Source organism: Protopterus annectens, chromosome 2.part2, assembly GCF_019279795.1.
Source record: "Protopterus annectens isolate FY-2018-M chromosome 2.part2, PAN1.0, whole genome shotgun sequence".
NCBI lineage: Eukaryota > Metazoa > Chordata > Ceratodontiformes > Protopteridae > Protopterus > Protopterus annectens.
In genome coordinates, this window is record NC_056730.1 from 266,473,335 (window position 1) to 266,500,730 (window position 27,396).

The window sequence follows — 27,396 nt, forward strand, 5'->3', positions numbered from 1 at the left end:
TGTATCAAATTACTGACCTTACTTCTCCTTTTCAGAAAGAGAAACAAGTTGAATCACAACTTGCCATTAAATCTCCAGGTATTTTGACTAGTTATGAAACAAAACATTTATTTGCACACAGAGAATAACTTTGATTAAATCTTTTTCAAAATATTTGTTGCTTCTTGGAAATGCAGGAACTATATTTAAAAAGATTAATAATGAAATAAAATGATGAGAGAAAAAAAAAACATAGAACAAATCATTTGTTTTTTAGTCTCTTCTTCTTCTCTGAAGTCTTCCACGAAGTTTCAGTTGCCAGACTCTTTAATGAAGAACTAGCCCATTCCATTTCTTCGATTTTATCCAAAATCTTATTTTTTTTGATAAACAGTAAAGCAGAGTCTAAGTCATCGAAAATTTTAGGACCATCAGGAAGGAAGAATTTAAGCTTGGCAGGAAACAGAAGGTATGTTTTAAACTGTGCTTTTTTAAGCTCCCTTATTAGTGGCAGAAAAACTTTTCTTTTAGCTATTACCATGGAAGAATAGTCATTGTCAAAACACACAGTTGTCTCATTAATCTTAACAGGAGCTTTAGCCCAAGCAGATTTAAGAACCATCTCTTTATCAAAAGATGATAGAAATCTAACTATAACTGATCTAGGATAGTTTTTGTTAGAGTTAGTATTAGCTATAGATCTATGTGCTCTTTCGATACCAAAAGAGAATGCTTCTGGTAAGTCTAAAGTTTTAGGGAGCCATGTTGTTAAAAAAGAAGTAATATTGTTACCTTCTGGCAGTCCAAAAATCCTAATGTTATTGCGCCTAGATCTATTTTCCAGGTCATCCAGCTTTGTTTGTAAATGTGTATTTTGTTTCAGCAGAAACTCAATGTTGATTTCCTCTTCTTGTATTCTATTTTCCATGTCATTCACAGCTTCTTCTATGCCTGTCATCTGGATCTTCTGTTGTTACAGGTCTATATGTAACAAGTCTATTTGTTTTGTAGTTTTTTCTATGAAGGTGTCTATTTTAGTATCCATTTTATCCATCTTAGCAGTAAGTTGCTGGATTATAATTATCAGAGACTGAAGTTCTTTCTTGATGCTGGAGTCTTGAGAATTTGTCTTACTGGAACTCATTTCAGACTGATAAACTGACAGGAAAATTTCCAAAGTGATTTCTGACAGGAATATTGTTAAGATTTCCTTTCTTTTTTAGATATAGTTCAAGAACTATATAAAAAAAAATATTTAGAAAGAAAATTACTTCAAATATAAATTTTTTAAGTAATTAATTCCTGTCAGTGTAATGAAATTGGTGGAGCTGAAGAAATCTGCTGCAATCCTGTGTTCATCCTTGGCCACGCCCCTGTATGGATTACCCTTTAATGATCGAAACACCGAAATATCGACAATCATATGGCCAAGACCATATGATCGACATTCAGAATTTCGACCATTCAAAACAAAAAACAGAAAAACACTAAACCTACCTAACATAGTGCTAGCAGGGGGGCATGCCCCCTGCAACCCCTGTGTGGGGTTCTGCCTCCCCCACCTCCCATAACTTAAATATACCTACCTACCTGCAAGAATGGAAATCTTTCCATTCCGCACTGTGCTGAGATGCCAGTTCCGCATTATCGAACATTCAAAATGTTGATCATATGGTCTCGACCATATGATTGTCAACATTTTGCATGTTCAACAATCTGATTGTAACCTATATATATATATATATATATATATATATATATATATATATATGTGTGTGTGTGTGTGTGTATATAATTTATATGTGTGTGTGTGTGTGTCTGTATGTACACATATATATATATATATATATATATATATATATATATATATATATATATATATATATATATATATATATATATATATATATATATATATATATATTATTGAGAAAGATACAGTTACTAAGGGCAGCTGCAGTGGTGCAGTGGATAGCATTGCTGCCTCATAGCAAGAGGTTCTCTGGTTCAATCCTTAGCTGGGGTTCCTTCTGTGCAGAGTCTGCATGCCCTTCCTGTAGTCACATGTGTTTCCTCCAGGTTCTCTAGTTTCCTCCCAAAGACATGCTGTAGGTGGATTGAATGCTCTAAGCATGCGTGTGTGTGTGCCTTCTGTGGAAGGATGGGTGCTGTGCTGGCAACTCTACATCATAAATCTCCACTGCCAATCATGTATGGACAGGTGATCCACTGTGGCAACCCCTATCTGGGAAAAGCCAGAAGACTGAGAAAGATACAGTTACTGAGTATAATTTTTGAATGGTGGGATTATTGTACAACATCATCGACACCCCACCTTTTTTCCATTTTTCCATATGACTGGGGAGTCACATCAACATTACTCAGTGTGACCAAATCACATACAGCCAAGGCTTACTTAGTACATTAAATGGCAAAAGAAAAATAATATTTGGTCAATGGCCTATATGAGCAGAAATTTACAGCTTCAAAAACTGCATCAATTTCTTTAATTTTCATAGAGGGATTGATGGAACTATACAACTACACATTAACAAGACTTTCCAAGAATAAAGTAACTAAAAATAAATATTGTTTTCCATTTTTATCTATGAAGTAGAAAACTGGCATTGAAACACTGAAACATGATACAGAACTTGTATTATTGTAAGTGTTCAATTGTTTTCTTCTCTAAGTTCATAATGTGTTACTTAGTATATCTTTCCCCATCCCCTTTGTCTTGAACTTGCATGTTCTCCTATTCTCGTTACCATCTTTGTATTCTATTTTTGTTTCTTATATGTTCTAAAAGTTATATAAATTATAATTTAAATTACCTTGTATCTGATAGTAAAACAATAAGAGAGAAGGTCACTGAAAAAACAAAATAAAAACTCCAGCAAAGCTAGAACTTCCACTGAGTGACGTCCCAAACCTCTTGCATCAGATGCACATGGAATATATGCAAATGACCCTTAAGAACATCAGGTGTTTCAGCTAATTGGTGAATGTTTTTTCAGTGACCTTCTCGCTTATTGTTTTAGTTTGCTGTTTGGGATATTTTTGCAGTGACCATGATAATGGACATCAGCTGGGTATAACAGCCCTGTGTTTCTTATGCTTAGTCAAACACTCTGCTTGTGCTGTGCTGATGAGGTCATAACAAGGTTGAAATATGCATATCCACAGCTAGTGGGGTTTGGCTTTATTGGCCTGAAATTGTCCATTAAAATGACGAAACAAGTCATGGGCATTCAGAATCGCCAATTAGCCGAAATACCTGATGTTCATAAGAGTCATTTGCATATATCCCATGTGCCTCTGATACAAGAGGTCTGGGAGGTCACTCAGTGGAAGTTCTAGCTTTGCTGGAGTTTTCATTTTGTTTTTACTTGTACCTGAGAGTGGAATAAAAACTTAAATTAGAAAGTAATACCTGTTTATATCCAGTTGTATGACCATTCAAGTGGAAGCAGTGATGTATAGCTGTTACGTTTGGTGATATAACAACTTCTTAAGGAATATAACTAAATATGCACACCCATCAAATACTATATCTACTCATATGTAAACTGACCACCACAGTTAGGTCGAAATATAACACACAATGTCAGGTTAGACTTTAAAATGATCCATGTGGGATACCATTTGCCATGTTTTATTTTCAGCAGTCCCTTTTCACTATGACTCTTAATCAATTACTTCTCCATTAGCATGCATACATTACTACTCCCACCTACCCCCATAGTGTGAAAGCCTACTGTGCGACACTGAGTCAGGAGTTTTGGTGGTGTCTAGTAAGACATCAAGTAGGTTTAATCTCTCAATTTCCCTGAATCAAGTTGGTCCTAACAGTTCCTTCCCACTGAAAACACTAACTGGAATTTATTAATTACACTATTCAGTTTGTAATCATTATATAGTATACTAAAATGACAGTGCAAATTATTAGTTTTATTTCGTAGCATATGCAATATAACAGGAAAATTCCATAGGAAGTTACTAGGTATGCAATTCAGGAGACCATTTATAAACTTAGCCAAAATTTCCAACTGGCCAGAGACATTGTCAGGTTAAGTGACTTGCTAAAGTTCACACAGGTGGAAAGACTGAAATCCAATACCTTTGGAATAGGATGCAACTCATTAATAAATCAGTGCTATGCTATAACTGCTTGGTAAAGCTCAAGTGTAGTATCTGTTCTTATCAGTTTTCCCCTATACCTAACATTATACCTTAATGAGGTATGCCATATGGAATATGATGCTGCATTCTCTACCCTCTGAACTACTCACACAAGTATGTATATTTTTACAATATTAAAGTTCATGTGCTATGTGTTTTTTGAAATTTCCCATTTAAGGGGTACATGGTGGAAGCTACTATGTTTAATATGTGAAATACTCCTTGTCATATCATATAATTTTAAATCTTGTCTCTGCTATATTCTTTGCACTAATTGATTTTACTCCATCCCCATTCATTATTTATAAAGTACACAGCATTGCAGCAATTGCTATGTGCTGGCATAATCTTACATTATAACTCCCTACAGCCCACATTCAATAATAATATTGCCCTGTCTTATAAATAATAATTAGTGAATTGAAGTAACCTCAACATATCCAACTACATATTTATTGAAACTCTACCTATCTCACTGTTTCTCTGCCTCGCTTTTCTTTTTACATTGTTTTGCACCCCCTAACTTCCTGCATCAGCATGCTTTACCTCATCTTTTGTACACAATGTTTATACTGAAATGTTTTTGCTTTTTTGTTTACATATTGGTTTTACATAGCATACAGCAACTAACAAAGAAATAGATTAACAAAACATCCTGCTACTCCATATTTTAGGTCAGAAATTACCATACTGAATACTAAGAATATCATCCCTGCAGACCTCAGTCCTCATACATTACTTCCATCTAGCTCTACTTCAAAATAATTAAACAATACATTACCAGTTAATAACAATAAACCATGAATACTCTCAGATCTATGCTTCGTTTAACTCATCCTTTACAATTTGATGAATCGAAGTTCAATTGTAAATTAACCATGCCACTCTCTTTCTTTTCTTGTACAATTGTTTGTCGGTGTTTGCACATGTACGTGTGTGTGTGTGTGTGTGTGTGTGTGTGTGTGTGTGTGTGTGTGTGTGTGTAAATACGTATATATATATATATATATATATATATATATATATATATATATATATATAGATAGATATAGATATATATATAGATATAGATCTATATAGATAGATAGATAACATGTAAACACACACACACACACACACACAATCTCTGCCTCTCTCCTTTTATCTCCTATATTGATAGAGAGAAAGCTTTTGTGATCCTTAATATTATAACATAATTGCCAAACCAGACAGAATAGTAGTGCTAGGTAGGCCTTACCTTATTTTCTGTTTGCTTTACTGAAATTCAGTTGTTTAAATGTCTACTAGGTCTTGAGGTCAATTCTTCATAACTCATGCTTCCTTTGTTGATACCTGATCTCACCATCTGCTCATGTTTGACAACTCTGCTATACCTTGCTGGCTCCCTGGGCCGTAATCCTTCTGCACACTTAAAACCTGCTGTCACTCAAGCATGTACAGGCACACCTGGACTATTCTGTTTGGGGAGGGGATAACAAGGACTGAATATCCTGTTCCTAAGCTTTCCTTCCATTCTACTCCTTACATTTCTGCCTTCCTGGTACAGGCTGACCAACAGGCTGATATCTTGTCGCTTACAGCCCATGCAATAGCTCATAGTAATTTAGCTCTGTTTAGTAACTTCTACTGCCAGCTATGCATCACTTGCTGACAGCATTAGCAATCATATCTGAGGTAAATTCTCAGGCACTCTTCACCATGACACCATTACATAACTCTCTAAATTCTGCTGTCTTTTGCATGGCAGCATATGCATTTGTCCCCATCTATCACACGTGCAGTGGCAAGTTTCAAAACGAAACCAAGCTTATTCTGAATATCGATAAATGCAACTGGCATGAATTTATACGCAGTGTAAGATATAATATATAGATAGCCAGGAGCTTGGAGTAAAGGGCCTTTGTCAGATGTAAGACATTCTTGGTTTTCAAACTTACATTTTTTTTTCTTTTTCTTATTGCAGCTTTATGATTTTTGACATACCATTAGGAATGCAATCAGTTTTGCAGTTAAATGTAGTTTTTTTCACAGACTTTATATCCTGACACTGCTAAGGTCTGCACTTTTGCATAAAGTAGATCCCTTGGTCCTTGCTGCACACTAATGATCTAAGAATTTCAGAATCCCTGCAAGTTAAGACGTGCTTGGATTTCAACTTGACTAATTGTTATTTTGTTACTTCTGGGAAATTAACCTAGTTCTGAACTTTTATTCACTATAGACTGCTTCAGCAGTGAATAACTGCACTGATTAAGTTTATAGTAGCAACATTTAATTTATTGAATTTAGAAAGTATCGCCATTTGTTTAGAATACTGGCCTTTGCGGATAATGACCTAGAGAGTTTATATCTATTTACAAGTCAATTACATGTTGGAAGTTCCATTTCACAAGTGCAATGTACTGTGCACTTTAATTTACTCTAGAAAGGCATATTATCAGCTATAAAATTACTTGAGGAATTCTAGTGCCATTAAGCTTTTTTGGACCAACTGCACACTGAAACATGATGCCCAGAAAAGAGCTTGCAACAGCACTTGCATCGTTTATGTGTTACTACTACAAATCTGAGCTGTTCTTTGTTGGCATCTCCAAACACTACACTTTCTTACTAAATACTAGGACCATGGGCACTATTTTCCTTACTGTGAATGACTCATTTATGAAAGGAACTAGTGTTGTTTTGAATGCTGATGTACAAAAATAAATAAAAAATAAAAACCTTATCCGCATTTACTGATCTCTGTTTTCTGCTATGTGCCTTTAAACCAGTTAATATTATTATGGAATTTTTCCATCTTTTATTTTTGCATATAGTAGGGTTGATGCATATTAACATTAGTATAATAAGGTATCAAATTAGTTAATAATATTATGGCATTTTTGCAGCTTTTATTTTGGGATGCAATAGGGTTGTTGCATATTAACATTAACATAATAAGGGTTCAAACCAGATAATATTATCATGTAATTTTTGCAGCTTTTATTTTGGGATGTAGTAGGGTCGTTGCATATTAACATTTTTCCTCAGTCCCACTTTCCTTTCAAAATACACAGGACTCACCAATGATTTTGCTGCCATTTTATTTACTGAATACAACACTTTGTTGTGAATGAAATCAGATTTTACCATTTATAAAAATACCATCCTTTGTTATGCTTAAGATCAGAATCTCCGAAACCAATAGCTACATAAACCTGTATAGCATAATAGTCCTTTTATTCACAGTCCCTATTGAACAGGTTGTGTGACAGATGGCCTGATATATCCTTCCTGTTTTTTTTTTTTATTTATATTAGTTTACTGGGGAAGTGCACTGATATCAATAGACCATTTGCAGGCTCAGTCTGAGTTAATGAGGATCACATAAGAAATGAGCAAACCATATTTACAGATTTAAGGATATGTGAAAAAAATCTATCTATATGCATATGTGTATATATATATATATATATATATATATATATATATATATATATATATATATATATATATATATATATATCTATATATCTATATACACACACACACACACACACACACAAACACATGCATGCACACACACACACACACACACACACACACACACACACACACACACACACACACACACACACACACACGCACGCACACACACACACACTCACATGCACAGACACACATATAAGTTGTAGTTGTTACAAGTGTGATTGAAATAATTAAGAGGGTTATAAGCTTAACAGATGAGGTTACTATCTCCTGATATTTAAGTGAAGAGGGTAGCAGATTGTTTGGGAAAATCAGGAAGGCCTAGCCAGCAGAGTTACAAGAACATAGCCAGGTGTCCACTAAGTGTGATTTGAGGAGCTTTTTGAATTGTGAGATAGAGCTGTTAGAAGTTATTGGCGTTGGCAGCTTGTTCCAAATTTTAGGAATTATAGGTAGAGAAAAGAGATATCCCAGCTGAATTCTTGGCTTTGGTGGTATCTAGAAGGTGATGGTTACTGGATCGAAGGGATCAGGCTGAGGTGTATGACTGAATGAGCTTTTGAAGAGAAGGGGTTTTATCAGGTTGGTGGAGAATTTTGTGGTCAAAGGTTATGTGATTAAAGTGAAGAAGCTGTGGAAATTTGTGCCAAATAAGCTCTTTTAGTGTTGCACAGTTATGTGAACTATGTAACAATCCAGTGGCAAATCTTGCGATTTTACTATAGCAGGATACCTGTTGGTTTAAGTCTGTTTAGCGGAGATTGGTTTATACTGGGGAGGAATAGAGGAGGGTTGATATGAGGTGTGTGCAGGCTATGGTAACCTTTGTGTTACTTGAAAGAAATTGTTTGTTTCTATATAGATTATCTATTTTCTTGTTAACCTTTTTGATGGTTTGGGCTATGTGGATATTGAATTTCAGGTTGTTGTCAATTTCTACTCCAAGCAGTTTAGTGTGAGCATATCTAAACAATCCTACTTTGGTTTGTGATTTACTTTGGGGTTGACTGGTAATAGAAGATTTATTTGAATTTATCTTTTATTTGTTATCAGTATTTCTCACTGTTTGTAGGTAGGAAGAGCTAGCTTGTTAACAGGATTTGCTTTGATTCATATTTTCTTGTTTTACCTTTAATTTCACTGTTGGTTGTTAGAAATGGATTGGTTTTAGACAGGCAAGCTCTAGCCAGCCCAAGGGGCCTAGACAGTTATAAGTTCACAAAGACTGCAGAGAGGAAAATCCTGAGCTTATCTAAACAATTCTACCTTGGTTTGTGATTTATTGATCATCACTGTTAAAAAGAAGTGTGACTGTGAGCAATAGTAAGCAGAAGCTACTGTGCACCTTCATGTGCGATGTAAAGGAATTACAACTTTTGTCTGGCTTGCATAACTTGTATGGTCAAAACAACTTTATTGTGCTATTTTAGTATTTAGTTGTATATTGCTCATGTGATTTTTTTTTTGTTATAGAAGTTGATTTAAGTTCTCTTTGAATCCTGTGATTACTGATTATGTTTATTCTTTTCTTTTACAGTATTTATTAATTTGAATCTGAATATGGATTCCTTAAATGTGTATGCAATTAACGATTTGCTAATACACAAATATCTTGTAATGTTAAAGTGTTAAAGGTAACAGCTGATAACACCGGTGATCCTTGCTCCTCATGTCAAAGGTTGGATGATTTGCTTACCATTGTTAGAAGTAAATCTAGATTTAATGGTGATGATTGCATTTGTGCAACTGGCATGGCTTGGAGAATTGTTGTTTCATATATTAATGACTGGACTGGTAAAATAAATAATATTAGGCAAAGATCAAATAGAACACATTTAGGAAATGATGCATCTATTCTCTGCAAAGATCACTCAAACCCTATAAAATAAGATGATGCCTCTGACAACTTTAGAACTCTGGATGCAAGTATTCTGCAATCTGAGGATCTAATTTGTTTAGAAGGAAGCAAAAAAAAGAAAGAAAGGAAGAAGTTCACAACAAATAAGGAAGAAAGAGAAACTGATTAATAATTGTAAAGGAAAGAGAATACTTACTTAAAAGGACATTGCTTTGTTATGTAACACACAGGTTACAGGGAATGATAATATTTTTCTGTCTGAAAACCTTCAGTCTACAGAAAAAGGCATAATTTTTCCAAAAGAGAAGGTAGAAAAAGAGGCAAGGGGTTAGTGAAAAGGAAGAAATCAAAACTGAACATGGAAGGATTGATCAACATTACTGTAAGAAAAAAGAAGAGAAAGACAGATGTTGACAACATGGCTCAAGCTGTGGATTTGAAATAGCTGGATGAGAATTTAATACACAATGAAAATACTGGGATTAATAAAACTAATTGTGATGAAGATCTATCCTTCGTAACAACTGATAGTGCAGATATTACTGTACTGGAATGTATAGATTCTTCAGAGCTGTCAAGCAAATGTATTCTTATAATTGGAGATTCAGTTATTAAAGGAACTGATACTTAGATGTTCATTATCTTCTCTGCAAATATAATAGTGTTATGCTTTCCAGGAGCAAAAATAGAAGATGCAAGACAAGCCTTGGAATGCCTTAATGGAAAGAAGTATGGATCCATTTTTATTCGTGTTGGTACAAATGATGTCTTCTGCAAGGATTCTCTGACTGTTAGTTGGGAACTGACAGCCCTCATAGATAGTATAGCTTGTACGGTTGTTAGGACATATTTTTCACAAATCACCTGTAGAAAGGATAGTCAGGTTACTATGAATGAAACATTTTAGGGGTAAATATATACATGTAAAAAATGTCCTGTTTTAAAATATGCAAATGAATAGAGCATTCAAACCATTTCTGGGCACACGTGTTCAGACAGAATGGTATGCATTTGTCAAGATCAAAGAAGAGAATTTTGCAGCAGCTATTTTGCAATATTTGACAAACACTAGGCAGGATTTTTGCCAGGTCAAAAATCTAACAATTCACATACAGCAGCATTTCATGCATCTATGATGGTTGTTAATGCTAGGAGCATTAATAATAAAGTATTTTTATTAGATAATTTGTTACATTCCCACAAAATTGATCTTGTTATTGTTTGTGATAACACCAATGCTATAGACTGTGTAACTGTGACAATAAAGACAACCCTGGGACATATATAAATTGTTGGAGTATATAGACCACCAAAGCTAAGTGCAGATGACGTAGAGGAATTCATACATTTCTTGCATGAACCACAGGAGGGACGAATAATATTAACTGGGGACTTAAATTTACCAGAAACAGAAAAGAATAATATTGATTCAACAATGTTAGTAAAGAAATTATTCACAATGTATATTCAGGAACAATGATTGCTTCAGACTGTAAGTAAATGTCCTAAAAAGGGACGGAGCATACTAGACATTGTTTGTGTTCCTAAAGAAATTACTGTTTCCTCAAGCCAAGTTTTACCACTATTGATGTGCAGTGATCATGGGTTTATAAAGGTTAATTTGTTGCTAGATAATTCTGCCAAACTGAAATCTAAACCAATGTATTGAATGTTAATTACAGATTATATGGAAGCAAAGCCGTCACTATGTAAACCTAACTGTATTGAGGTGTTCAGTGGACAAACTGCAGATGGAATGTGAAAAGATTTGAAAGAAAAATTGAGTGCAAAAAATCAAAAAATTGTTTAACATCAGGATCTTGGCATACAAAATCAGGAGGATATATTTCCATAAGAACAAGATATCTGATTAAGGTGAGAGACAAAAAATATAAGAAATGGAAGAGAGGTCGAACTATAACTTTGAAAACTGAAATAAACAAGCTGGCCAAACAGATAAAGCATAGTGTGAGACAAGATCAAGAAAAATTTGAAGAAATTTTATATAAAGATATTGAGCATAACAAAAAACCTTTTTATAGTTACTTAAGATGTGGATCGAGTAAAGACACACAAACTGATAAACTGTGTGTATATTCTAAAATTTATTCTCAGACACAACAGATTATACATATATTTGCAAAATCTTATGCAAAACAGTTTGGCTCCACAAAAAGGGTGATAAGTTGTCCTGGTGACATCCAGGTAACTGCAGATACTGGACTCAAATTAGATTATATTTAAAAAACAACTGCGCACACTGGATCTAAACAGAGCACAAGGAGGAGACAGAATTAGTAACAATGACCTGAGAACACTTCAGCCAAGAGCTTATTGTAGCATTATATCTATTATTCAGTAGGTCATATAAAAATGGAAAGATCCCTCAAGATTGGAGACAAGCACTTATTAAACATGTCTTTAAAGGAAAGGGGAGTAGGACGAACCCAAAATCATATAGACCCTTAAGTCTACTTTCATGTTGTGGAAAAATAATGGAGAAGGTAATATTGGATAAGTTATTGTCAGAAATAGATAGGTTGGGACTTGAAACCATATATCAGCATGCATATGTTGAAAATAGATCTATTACCACCTGTAACATGATGTTTCATAACAATATAATAACAGCTACAAATGAAAACATTTTGCTGTGATGTTATTTATATAAATTTAACTTCAGCATTTTATCGAGTCATACACAAACCACTGATCAATAAATTAGTACAGCTACATATTGATGTATGTTTGATAAGATGGATAGCTGCATAGCTTACAAATAGGACATGGCAAGTATCATACAGCAACTGGACAGGTGAAATTCTTGGCTACAGCCAGGGTGTCCCAGAGGGCTCTGTCCTAGGCCCTTATCTGTTTAGATTGTATCTTTCAGACCTAACTTTTTCATCTGATGTGTTTTACAGTCTATATTTAAATGACCTTAAATTAGGCAACCTGATTACATGTGTTACAGATAAGGAGTGTCTGCAAAAAAACTTGACTAAATAGACCATTTGGGCACACGAGAATAATATGCTGATAAATACATGAGAAACTAAGTATATCTGATATGGGAGACATAAATTGAAAGGTGAATATTTAATACAGCACACAGTAATTGAAACTGTAGACTCATTTAAGAACCTGGGTATATGGGTAGATTCAGCTATGACCTTTTCTAATCATATCAAACAATTGGTTAATGATAGTTATAAAAATATAGGTTGTATAAAAAGATTTATAAATTCTAAGAAAACAAAAATGATGAAGTCATTGTTTGTTAGTCACATTAGACCCAAACTTGAGTATGAAATGATAATATGGAAACCCTATAAGAAAGCAAGCATGAGTAAACTAGAAAGAGTACAGTGGGAATATACCAAGAGCATCAATGGATGTGAAAATTTAAGTTATTAAGAAAGACTAAAATATCTGAACTTGTACAGTCTCTTACAGTTATCAAAGTGGAGATTTTATTCAGGTATATAGGGCATTTAGAGACAACTACCACTGGGAATGTTTGGGGTTATCAAAAAGTACTAGAGAATCATCAGTCAACCAATAAAGAAAATTATATAGGAACAAGAAGTGTTCTAATTGGTTCTCTGACAGAATAACTGATGCATGGAACAGACTACCAAATTACATTAAAGCAGCTACCAGTTTAGATATTGTTAAGAATAGCCTGGACACTATTATGGGAACAAGTGTTTTTGTATATTAGCAAGCTAGAAGGGCATTAGTGGCCATGCTTGAAATATTTGTATGCATGTATGGAGTGATCATAGTTTTTTTTTCCTGGAGAAGATATTAAAGGACTGGGTATATGAGGAGAATCTGGTTGGGATAAAAAGTAGGAGCTTAGTTTTATTGGGATTTAGAATTAGTTGGGAGTTAGTGAGCCAGGTTTCTACTGACAGAAAGGAGTCTTAGGTTTTGGTGTGGAGGTGTTCCAGTGAAGGGGCAGCACATATTAGGGTGGTGCCATCAGCTTATTGTACTATAAAGGCTTGCAGTGCTGAGGTCCAGAGATGGTTACTGTGTTTGAGAGTCTTTGTGCCAACCAGATAAGACAAGTCTATTCAGTACATAGGAATATATATACATCCAATTTATCAAATGATGATGAAGAGTTGTTAAAGAACATTATTGGGGACAAAAGTATTAGAAAATGTGAATCACAGGGCCCTCCATTCTTTTCAATTCCACGGGAGACTTTAAAATTTACAATTATAAAATGTTAAATGTTGATACCAATGTGGTTGAATTTTTTGCTAAGGGATTATCATTCATTCCAGATAGGCATTGTGATCTTGTTAAAACCATCATTGATCTAAAACTTTTTGTCAAGAAATTAAATCTAGCATACATGTTGGGGAACACCCCTTCACTTTTAAGTTCATTAAGAGTTTCGAGTGTTTTCAACCCACCGTTAGCAGGTATTTTAGGCTTTTTCGAAAAACTATGTGAACTTGATTTAAGGGCCATGGTCAAGGAAAACAAGCCTATTACCAGGGGTGGGTGTAAATCTGATTACAACATCACCAAGGATGAACTTGCATTTATTCAGATGCTTAATGAATGTAACATCAGGGTGATGGCACCTGACAAAGGAGGCAGGTTGATTTTCATGGACCAGTATGCATATGAAAATAAAATGGTTCAACATTTACACTCTGACTCCTATGTGGAAGCTAGTATTAATGAGGTCAATAGAGCGTACAGTAAGATTAAAGAGACATTAGAGGACTTGTTCTTAGAGGGTATTATTGATAATGACACCTTACAATACATCACTATGTTAGCACCCAGGATCCCTTCCATGTTTGGCACACCTAAGATTCACAAGGACCTGGTGGATCCCCCTTTTAGACCAATTGTGGATGGTAGGGGTTCAATCACGTATGCTTGTGCCAAACTAGTGGACAGCATTTTGAAACCTATGCTGAAACTAGAAGCACAAATTTGTAGGGATTCTTGGGGCTTCTTGGAGGACATTGGTAAAATTCCACTTGATCCATCTCACATTTTTCTTGTGGTTGACATTAAAGATTTATACACCGTCATTCCACATCAGGTAGGGGTGGAATGGACCGTGGACTTTATGCTCCGCAAAGGGGCATCAAAGGATCAAATGCATTTGGTGGAAACACTTTTGGATTTGATTCTCACTAACAACTATCTAGTGTTCAATAACAAACACTACCTTCAAACAACAGGTATTGCCATGGGGTCTCCCTGTGGCTGCACTTTTGCAAACAGTGTGTTAGCACAATGGGAGGACCAATGCCTGTTCCAAAATCATCTTTATCAGGCGAATGTCTCTTGGTACACAAGGTACCAAGATGTCATGTTCTTTCTATGGAAGGGGCCCTGTGACTCAATTCCCAACTTCATTGACAGTATTTCCAAGTCAACCAACTTTCTGGAATTTACTTATTCCAGTGATGACAAGGAAATAACATTTTTGGATGTAAGATTAAGAAAGGACTTAGTGTCCATTAGATTGATTTCAACAATCTTTAGAAAATCAACCTTCTCAAACACATATCTACATTTCACCAGTTCACATCCCATCCACCAAAAGAGGAGTGTTGTCAAAGGACAGTTTGTCAGGGCAGCCAGGATGATCTCTGAATATGAAGACTTCCTGGGGGAATGTGAGAACATTTTTTCCATGTCCTTGTTGAGGGATACCCAAACTTATTTGTTGACAAAATTCGACAAGAAGTAATTACAAAAAGGGAATCTGGCCACTTTCAGCCAATTCTTAGAGAAGGAACAATAGCTATTACAACCAAATTTAATGACAATGGAAGTTTCGTTGGTAACATCTCTTTTTTGTTTACCTTCAGCACAGATTTTAAAGCCATTAAAAACATTTTTATTAAAAATTGGAAGGTACTGATGGAGGACCAAGAGCTTATTAAATGTTTTGGTGAAAGGCCTAGGTTCACTTACAGAAAGGGACAAAACTTAAAAAACTTGTTGGAGAGATCTAATCACAAGTCTAACAAAACCGTTAAGGGAATGAATAAATGTGGATGTTGCCCATATTGTAAGTTTATTTCAGTTTGCTCAAGGGTATGTATGGCAGGGAGAGAGTATAGAATAAATGGTAAATTCAGTTGCAATTCAAAAGGAGTGGTCTATGTGGCAACATGCAGGCATTGTCCTGCTTTTTACATCGGTAAGACCGATAGGCCCTTCTAGAAAAGAATTTACGAGCACATTCATGTCATTAACATCAGGGACATGAATAATGCTCTTGTGAAACATGTCAGCCAACATCCTGACCATTCATTTCTTTTCACAGTCATACAACAAGTATAGCCATCCATTAGGGGGGGTCCATGGCAATTACAACTGGAAGAACAGGAAGTGTTTTGGCAAATTCGTACCTCATCATACATTTTCCCAGGGCTCAACGAGGTAGTGTCCATCAAATGCATATTGAAATTAAAAGCCCTCAAGAGATAGGATGGGGGTAGTCAGAAAGATACATCTTTTTAATTGTGAATGTTCAATTCTAATTTAAGCTTTTAAGCATTTTAGTCCCAAATAACAATTATTAATTTGTAGGCCATTTTTAGGTTTAACAGTATATGTACATTTTCTTTCTTTGGTTATTCATTTACTTTACAAATATTATAAATACGCATAAATACATAGTGTGTATTACAATAACAGGAATACGTTTGCAGTTTAACAGATGGCACTGTGATAATAGGACTAGTCATGTCAATATGCATAATGATTTATGATTTATGATTATCACTAACTTTCATGTATGTTTAGACACAACCACGTATTTTATAAACAGTTGGCTATTGGACTGTTTTTGTCGTCCAGCCCTTATTAGATTTATTAGATTTATCAGAATAGCATGGAGTAGTTACTAATTTATTGTGGTCATACCTTATGCATTTTAAAATGCGTGGGAGGTTGTTCATTTATTTTAACAACTAATCACGGAAGATTATATCAACACTTGTTCGCTAATGCGTTTGCCTCCCCTTTGCCTTTGTTTTTGTCACTGCCAGCTGTGAAACACTCATATATACTTTTTTAAGGCACATAGAAAACAATTTTGAAATGGGTCGTGTATATTTACATCATAGGATTAATACACTCCCCCTTTTCAATAACACACATTTTTTAATTGTATAGTATGAACCTGTACAACAAGTAAAACAGTCAAAACAACAACAAGGTCAAAAAATATCAGATTATTCATTTTATACATATTATATACAGTAAAATAAACATATATATAACATATATTTTATATGACACTTGTTATGCATTTTAAATATGTTAAAGTTGCTCAAAGATGCTAAAAACTTCATTTATCAATTTCTTTTGCGTACCATTTTATTGAGTTTGTGACAGAATTTTAAAGTGTACATTTTTTATATATGAAAAAACTTTTAAGAAAATACATTGAATCACTGTTGAACTAATTAATTTAGTAGCAATTATGTTAATTAATTAATTGACATGAGGTCATGGATATATAAGATGTTGGTTTTTAAACAAAGTTGTTGTCTGATGAAGGTGGGGAGATTGCTCTCTACCGAAAGCGCTCATTTCCAATAAAAAACGATTATACTCTTGCTATTGTTGGCGCAGAATTTGTGTTCCAGGTCTCCAGCTTTGCTCGCATTTTGCCACCTTTCTGTTTTTTCACTGGTTTGGTCTTTTGGATTTGGTACAAAAGTATTAGAGTCATGAAACCGGATAAGGGGGTGGACTTGTGGTCATGGATCAGGGGGTAAATATTGAGAAGATGTTAATGCACATGCATATTGATACATATGAGGAGGTATTGGTCAATCAGTTAAATATTGCTTATAGAAATATTGATATTGTTTAATGACCTTTTATTAGACAACCAGATTACCATCACAGAGTTAAGCTTTATGCAACAGGAGAACCCCCATATCCCCATGATATTTGGGATACCTAAGATCCACAAGTCCACTATTGATCCCCACCTTAGACCTAGCGTGGATGCAAAGGCATCCAAGACATTCGCCATTGCTACATGTATAGATTCAAACCTTAAAGATGTTTTAAAAAACTGTTCCCATATTTTAAAGGACTCTTGGGACTGTCTTATAAAAATACACGCTAGTATGTATTCAGACCAACAAATTTTGGTTACAATTGATTTCAAAGATCTGCTCACTGTAATCTCCCATGATGAAGGCATCATGATGTTTTATGATTTCCTATGTAGAAATACCAATTTAAGACATTCTAGGGTATTGATGTACAAAACTGCAATGGACTGTATACTTAAAAACAATTTTATCCTCTTTGAAGGCCAATTATTTAAGCAAAACACTGGGGTCGCTATGGGGGTGGAGTGCACCCCCCCTTTTGCTAATGTAGTACTATCTGAATGGGAAACATCCATGTTGTTCAAATTGGAATTATTTAGGCACTGTAAATTCTGTGGGCGTTACCTAGACGACATACTTATTTTATATGAAGCATCTCATGATGCACTGCAGGAATTCTTTATTTTCTTAAATTCTAGTACCCACTTTTTGAAATTCACCATGGAAACCAATGAAGATATGATTCACTTCTTAGATATTGCCATCTACAAGGATAGGGGTAAACATTCTTTCACTTCCACACTTTATAGAAAGCCAACCTACTTGAATGCCCTGTTGCATTTTGACAGTGGGCATCCCATTCACCAAAAGAGATCCTTGAAAGGACAAGGAGTTAGATTGGCAAGGATGGTCAGTGATTACAACATGTTTTTGAATGAGGGGAATATACTAAAAGACATGTTAAATAGACATGGTTATCCAATACATTTCACTGAACCCATTTTGAATGAGGTTATCAAAAAGAGGTTGGAAGGACTTTTTTTCCCACTATTAGGAAAGGCCTTTAAGGAGGACAGGTTGGTAATACAAGAGACTGGACTTGGTGCAGTGACAAGGAAATCTTTGCAGAATGCAATGGTTCTATTATTCAACCCCCTTTATGGGAGAATTAAGAAAGTATTAACCAAAACTGGGTGTTGTTTGATAGTGACCAAGAATATAAAAAACAAACTAGGGGTGAAACCACTGGTAATTTACAAAAAAAGACATGTCTTTTAAAAATTTATTGGAAATAAATGGACAAAGTGAAATAAAAGGATGGATGAGAAAATGTCACTGCATGCAATGTCCATACATTTTAGAGAATGATTCCTTTTATATTCAGGGTTATGGTAGGGTCATCCTGAAACAGAGATAAAACTGTGCTAGCAAATGTTTGGTATACGCAGCTATTTGCCAGCAGTGCCAACATTTGTATATAGGAAAAAACATCAATAGCTTTAATAAACGTATATACCAACATTTGTATGATTTAAGAAGAAACAACATCAATAATGCACTTTGTAAACATATAAGGGAGTTTCCTGAACATCAGTTAAAATTTAGTGCCATAGAACAGGTCTGTAACAAGGGTACCTTACAAATCTTCAAACGCACGAAATTTCAAATGTTACACGGTCGAGATCAAACGTTCGAAATTTTGAGTGTTCGAAGATAGACTTTCAATGGCACCGTATGGTGTAGATAAGGAGAATTTCCCTTTTCTGCACTGAAGTGTGGTCTTGGAGTTGGTATATTTAAGTAGGGGGTGTGGGGGGTGTAGCTGCCCATGTGGGAGGTACAGGGGGCTTGCCCCCCTGCCTACACTATTAAAGTATTTTTTTTTCTTTTTTTTACTTTTTTTTTTTTTTTATTTGATGTTCGAACATCCAAATGTCGAACATTTGGTCTCGACCATGTAATGTTCGACATTTTGGACATTCGAACATTTAACATAGACCTTGTAACAAGGTGAGAGGGGGCCCTATAGAGTTATTCCTTGAATATAGGGAATTAATATGGCAACTTAGATGTAATGCTTCCTGGGCGGCCACGGTCGTGCAGTGGTTAGCATTGCCACCTCACAGCAAGAGGTTCTCTGGTTCGATCCTCGGCTGGGGTGCCTTCTGTGCGGAGTCTGCATGTCCTCCCTGTGGTCGCGTGGGTTTCCTCCGGGTGCTCCGGTTTCCTCCCACATCCCAAAGACATGCTGCAGGTGGATTGGACACTCTAAATTGGCCCTAGGTGTGCATGTGTGTGTGCCTTCTGTGGAAGGTTGGGCGCCGGGCTGGCAACTCGACACTGTAAAACTTCACTGCTAATTAATGTGCGGACATGGTGATCCACTGTGGCGACCCCTAACCGGGAAAAGCCGAAAGAAGAAGAAGAAGATGTAATGCTTCCTATCCCCCAGGGCTGAATGAAATGGTTTCCATTTCCAGCCTTTTGAAATTAAAAGCTGATTTCCATATGTAAGGTGGTTGCTGAGAATACTCCATGTGATAAATCTTTCTTAAAAAATAAAAAAATATATATATTTTGTATTAAATTGTTTTATGAAATGTATTTATTTTTGTACATTATTAAGTTAACATATGGATGTTTTAAGCTTGTTTTTTGTAATGTAATTATGGACGGGATATTTCTGCTTTGTTGTCTTAACATTAGTTTTAGAGTTGTTGCTGCTCTTATATACTGACTATGAGATGTTTTTAATAATGATTTAATTGCCCTATTAGTGATGTAAAAGGAAGTGATGTTGTACATATTTAAATGCATAGGGTTGAAATGCTTTTTTATTCTGATGAAGTCTTGTGGTTGACTACCGATGAAAGCATTCAATAAATTGTGGTTTGTGTTCTCCTGTGTGCTGTAATGCTCTTTTTGTTCTTCTTAGTTTGGATTTTTGTGGTTTTTTTTCATTGAACCGATATTCGTGAAAGTGTACTTTCATTTAAGTGCACTTTCACGTAAGTGGTCCTCTACTTTTCTTTTTTGAAACAATGAAATTTCAACAAAGAAAAGTATATATATATATATATATATATATATATATATATATATATATATATATATATATATATATACACATACACAAAGACGCACACACACAACAGACCATTTATTTCAAGAAGCAGTTAATAATGCCAAAATATGAATGGAAGAATGGAATTATGTTTAGCAGAGCTTTATGGATAAGTTGTGGCCATAATGACTGACTAAGATACAGTATACTTTAGTGACAGCAGCATATAATTATATTCACAGGTATGAATCTGTCAGAAGAGGCAGTTGATAACAGTTGCAAGAAAGGACTGCCATGGGGAGAAGGCAGAGACAAGGTAATGTAGGCATGCAGAGGGAAGAGGAGTAAAAGGAGAAGTGTGAGAAGATGTAAAGAGAAGAGGGAAGTAGAATGAATGAGAGGCAGTAAGTAAGGGGATAACAAGATGAGATAATGAAAGGTGAAACTTGGACAAAAGCATGTGTGAAAGAGCTACAGGATTCATGTAATGTGACCTGAATGAGTGCAGCTGCACTTTGCTTGGGTGAACAGGTGTTCCTTAATCTGTTGTCTGAAGCCCAAGCTGATAGAAGAATAGAGACCCATAGTTTAGGTGATAGGATGAAGAATGCATGGTCAGTGCAATAAAGTTTACTCTTTAGAATTAGTAGGGTGGGTTGAGATTGAGAGATTGAGCTGTCCCTCCATCTGAGTGGCCAACTCATCATACCTGCAAAGCAAAGTGGCCAATGGTGGCATGCAATGTCATAAACAGTTAGTTCAGTGACATATTCTGAATTTTGGAATAGCCCAGTAAAGGAATTGGGGGAAAAAGGTGTGTGTGTGTGTGGGGGGGGGGGGCACACAGCAATTGTCCATATAAATAATTTAAGAGGGAAAGGGAGTGTTATGTTGCCAGCAAATGACAGTAGAAGCTTGAAGATCAAGGACTAAATAGGCCTCCATCTTGAGCACAGACCTAAACATCACAAGGGAAGGACAAAACAGTTTGAGCTACAAACTGCATTTGTGCTTAGCCCTGCTTTCCCTAAAAAATTCACTGGTACAGTTTGCAATGAATGAACTCAGAATTTACCATTTATTAACATTCCACAGTTAGCCATGGATAAAATCAGAATTATTCAAATTAGTAACTGCATGACTCTGAACAGCATAATGGCCCATTTATTCACAGAACATGTTGACCAGGTGGCATGACAGATGTACTAATTATGAACACACTACAAACTACTTATTAGAATGAAACTGCTTGACCATGAACAGGAATATTACACTCTTCAGATATAAATATACTGTACAGCTCTAGTAAGTCTGTTTTTAAATTACCACCAAGTTGATTATAATCACACAAAGAAACATAATTAAGCCATTTTGTCTTTATTTCTAAACTAACTTCATCAGAAATACATAAAATACAAACATTTCCTTTTTTAAAATATCTAAATATATATATATGTCACAGCCAAGCCTCAAAAGGCAACCAATAAAATGATACTACGTCCATTTGTTCATTAATGCCAATGATACACTTAAAGTGAACATACTAAAATACCATATAAAACACTTACTATTTTAATGAACATTCTTTTAAAACATTCTTTTAAACTAATTCATTGACAACTCAATAAGTATTATTTCCTACTTAGAGCTTTTAATTTTAAGAACGGGTTGATTGAAATTTTATCATTCAGACCCGGCCAAACTCCGGCATTCAAATATAATTGCTTGGCTGTGAAGTATGTATTTAGATATTTTAAAAGAAGAAATGTTTGCATTTTATGTTTTTCTGATGAAGTATTTTAGAAATAAAGATGAAAGCTCTTATTGTTTGTGGTTATAATCAACTTGGTGGTAATTTAAAGACAGATTTATTGGAGCCATAAAGTACATTTATATCTGAAGAATGTAGGTCTCCTGTTCATGGTCAAGTGGCATGACAGATGTCCAGACAGGTTCTGCCTGTTCTACAGCTATGTGGCATAGTCACTGTGCATCCTCAGGAAAATGGCCATGTGTAGTATCATAAACATCTTGTTGACGTTTTCAGTAACTTGGATTGCTCCAAGACAGGAATGTCAGGATTGAAAAAGAAAGGGAGGTCCAGTGACTGTCCATCAGGCTGCCTAATAAGTAAGCAGATTGTTTTCTCTACTTACCTGGCAGTATTTACTTTTTAATTAACACATCAAACTAAGAAATCATGTCTTATAATTTAAAATAATTTCCATATCTATCTATCTATCTATCTATCTATCTATCTATCTATCTATCTATCTATCTATCTATCTACAGTGTCAATAGCACAACAGACAGTGCATAGCACACTCATCTTTCTATTCCTCTTCAAAGTAGAGTGATTGCTGACATGGTTGTATAGCATAAGGGAGTACTGTACACCTTAGTGTGTTGTTCTTCAGATGAGATGTTAAACTGAAATCCCATTTGCTTAAGTTGATCTTACCTCAAGTGAATGTAAAAGATCCCATGGCACCTATCAAAAACAGTAAGAGTGTTTTGCTAACATTTACTTTTATATAATATAAAAACATTGGAATTGATTATTTGTACACTTATAGCTTGTTTTTAGACTCATACTTAAAATTATTTATAAGTTATTAGCACAAAAGGGCATGTTATCAGCACAAAAGAACTTAACTAAATAGTACTTTTTCTTTCATTTTTTTTATATTTACCTTCTATGCCCCCATCCTTTCTTCTACAACCATCTTCTTATTTCAGCTAATACATCATCCTCTTTCATTTTCTTGTTATTTAACAAATTCTCTCATCTGTTTTCCTCATCACCCATATTGTCAAAAGTAGTACTTTATCCCATTTATCAATATCACTTATCTGCTTTATCATACTTCCCATATAACACCATATTAATATTTTTACATTTAAACCCTCCCGATCTATGTTAATTTTTAAACCCCCCCAGTATTCTTTATTCTTTTTGCAATCCAAAAAAATAAGTTTTTGTTGTGTTTGCTTCATTACAGAAAGCAAATTTTCTTGTCTCCATAACCTTATATTTCATATTTCCGTTAACCAGTAACCTGTCTAATAAAATTCTACACCAAAAAATCCTCTGCTTCATAAAAATGTTTAAAACCTTTTTCTTCTGTCTTTAATTTCCTTTTTTTGTCTCCTTGAAATTCCTTCCACAAATGCACCCATTTGTTTTCCAAAATCATGTTACTGTTCTTTTCTTTTTCTTTTCCCACTGGCTTTGTATATTTTCAAAATTTAATTTTTTTTGTCATATTCTTTTTCACCCATCCTGTCCTTTTTCATTTTCTCTGTTCCTTTCTTCCCTAACATTTTTAATATACCATCTTACCTATCCTTTAATTTTCTTTTTCTGTTATCTTTTACATTACTCAGAATAAATGTATAGATGCTAAGTGTATCACTGGATTTTTAAAAATTCAAACCATTTTCTTTTTTATTATAAATTCTTCTTCTTCTCACAGAGCTCAGTCTTGAATTGTAAATGAAGCTAAACGATCTCTAATACCTATTTTTCCATTTGAGTGGGAAACATATATATTCTCCCTAAATATACTATTTTCCCGAATGCATACATGTTTAGCACTTATGTCTTTTTTCTGAAATGATAAATAAAATATTTGCCACCAAGCTAACATTTGTTTTATTTGTTCCAGTATTTTACTCTGACTTATTACACTTTCATGTTCACCAAATGCAACTCCCAAGATCTTTATTTCCTTTCTTCTGAAAAACATTCCATTTTTTATTTTACCAAACCTCTTACATCATTTTCTTTAACTGCAGGGCAGGCATTTTCATCAGCTTACTTATCCATCCCTTGTTTTTTGTTATTAGAACTAAATGATGCACATATGCCTTACATAGGGGTAATGTAACATTTCCTTCCATCTCACCATATGCCTTACATAGGGGTAATGTAACATTTCCTTCCATCTCACCATATGCCTTACATAGGGGTAATGTAACATTTCCTTCCATCTCACCATATGCCTTACATAGGGGTAATGTAACATTTCCTTCAATCTCACCATATGCCTTACATAGGGGTAATGTAACATTTCCTTCCATCTCACCATATGCCTTACATAGGGGTAATGTAACATTTCCTTCCATCTCACCATATGCCTTACATAGGGGTAATGTAACATTTCCTTCCATCTCACCATATGCCTTACATAGGGGTAATGTAACATGTCCTTCCATCTCACCATATGCCTTACATAGGGGTAATGTAACATTTCCTTCCATCTCACCTTTTGCCTCTTTAATTTTATACACGCATGTCATACTGCTGCCTTCATTACTAATACAAATAAGCAAATAGCAATTGGGCATCCCTGTTTTAATCCTCTCTTAATATTTATTTTTTTCAATCCATCCATTTATCATAACCTGCACACAAAAATTTTTCATAGCATTTATTTATTACATTATTTTTCTCCTGTGTTGTATGCCTCTAAAATCAGCCACATTGCTTCTTGGTTTACTTTATCAGATGATTTCGCTATCCCATACCCTATCAGACTTTCTTTCAGTATCATCTCTACTACTTCTTTAACTATAATTAACATTTCTTTCACCTCTCTTCCTTTTATACCATAAATCCCTTCTCCTACACCCTGTTCTAATACTTCTCCATCCTTTGTTGTGGCATTTTAATTATTCAGTGTTTTACATAATTTCTTTCATCCCTTTTCCATATAAAAGATAATCACTCCACCACATATGTCTTCTTCCATTATGCCTTCCTTTATCCATTCATTTAATATTTTAAAAAAATCTGTTTTGTCTTTATTCAGTTCCTTGTAATATTCCTAACTTATACCATCTAATTTTGGCTTTAATGCATTATTGCTTTATTTTATCAACTTCTGAATTTCTATTGTTATATCATTTTCTAAAAAAACTTACTTTTCAGATTTTTATTTACATTCCATTCTTCTTGCCCATTCATTTTCTATAAAAAATGTTCTAATACCTCCACGATATTGTCTTGCTTGTATTTTATATTTCCTTTCTTATTTAAGATAGCATCCATCCTTCCTTCTCTTGTTTTAATTCTTTTCATAAATAACTGTAAACTTTGTCTTTCTTTCCTTTCAAAAAAAAGCTTTGCCTATATAACATGATTCATGTTTTTTTCTTTATTCTTTCCATATGTCTGTTTTTCTAGTTCCCCTTATTTTGTCACTTCCTTTTTCTATTTCTTTCTCATAATTCCATAACATTTCTTTTTATTTCATCTTATTTCTTTTGTATTCTTTGTTCTGCTTCTAAATATATGTTAATACTTCTGCTTATATACTACACACCACTGTATCAAATTTTTATAAAATGTCTTTATTATATTATGATCTTTCCATAGCATTTCTTTCTCTCTATTATCATTTCTTCCTCCTTTTTAAACTCTGCAGTTTATCTTTGTCCACTTTTCCTCCTTTATTTAACTGTCTTACCATATTTCTGTCCATATTGATCATTGATCTGAATAACTCTGTCATCTGTACCCCATTATTTCTTTCATGTCTTTAGAATAAAATATATAATCAATTTCAGTCTTCAAACTGTCCCTTTATATGGCCATTCTCTATTCTTTCCTACTTCTAAATTTCCAGATTTTATTCAATCCCTTACATCTTAATATCCTCAGTTAGATTTCCCTTTTCTTTCCTCAGGTTACAGATAAAATCTCCTACCATTGCTATTGGTATATTTATTAAAATTACCTCTTAGCTGATACCCAACATGTTTTTTGTCCACACCATAGCACAACCTCAGCCCTAATGATGTTTACCAATACCATAAACAATAATCATAACAATAATCTCACATCCCCCTGCACTCTTCTTGGATCTTTCTAAGACAAGCGATATGGTCGATCACCAACTTCTGATTCGTACCCTGCAGACTTTCTGTCTAGATTCTAAAACCCTTCGTTTGTTCACATCCTACCTTAATGGAAGACAACAGGCTGTCCTCTGGCAGAACAAGCTCTCTAAACTACTACCAAATACCCTTGGAGTACCTCAAAGTTCCATATTAGGACCCCTACTGTTGTCCATATTTATTAATGACCTGCCGACCATCATACCAAACATCAGCTGTATCCAATATGTTTACAACTCCACGCTGATCTCCTCAGTTAAATCTTCCACACACTTGAGGGCTGCTACCCAGTCTACCTTCGATACCCTAGAAAACTGGGTCTACAAGTGCCGGCTAATAATTAATCACAAAAAAAAAAAAAAAAAAAAAAATGCTCTTATTCTCACCAACACAAAAGTCTGCTACCTTCTCCTTTACCATAAATGCAAAAGATGGGACAGTTATCTCTCCTGACCCCCATACAAAATTACAGGGTGTCATTATTGACAATTACTTAAAATTTGACCTACATGTGAGTCATACAATCAAGAACATCAATAAAAAAACCTGGGTCACTCTATAGAATTAAGGCCTTCCTCACCCTACCAACTAAGATGGCCATTGCTCACTCCCACCTTCTTTCAACACTTTTATATGCCTCCCCCTTCTCCACAATCTAAACAAATCTGAACTTAATAGACTCTCAACCTGTTATAATCACATTGCCAGGTTCACCACAGACCTGCCATTTAGAACCCACCACTGCATCAACCTCAAACAGCTTGGGTGGCTGGAACTTCCCAATCTAATCTAATATAATCTTCTAATCATGGCTAACAAAATCCTCTATAACCCAGATAATACATCAGCCCTCAAACATATTATCCTCCCCCATAACAATCCAAGACTACTCGGATCCTTGAATAAACTACAAATTCAGATGGTTAATATTAACAATGCAGCCATAACCATAAGGATCTTTGGTCTGCCTGAAAACACTGAAGGAGAAGACATTTTTTTATTCTTAACCTGGATTCCTGAATTTTTAGACTTGAAAGAGGGACTTTCATTTGGAATTGAAAGGTCACATAGAGCACTGAGGAAACCTGCTTCTAACT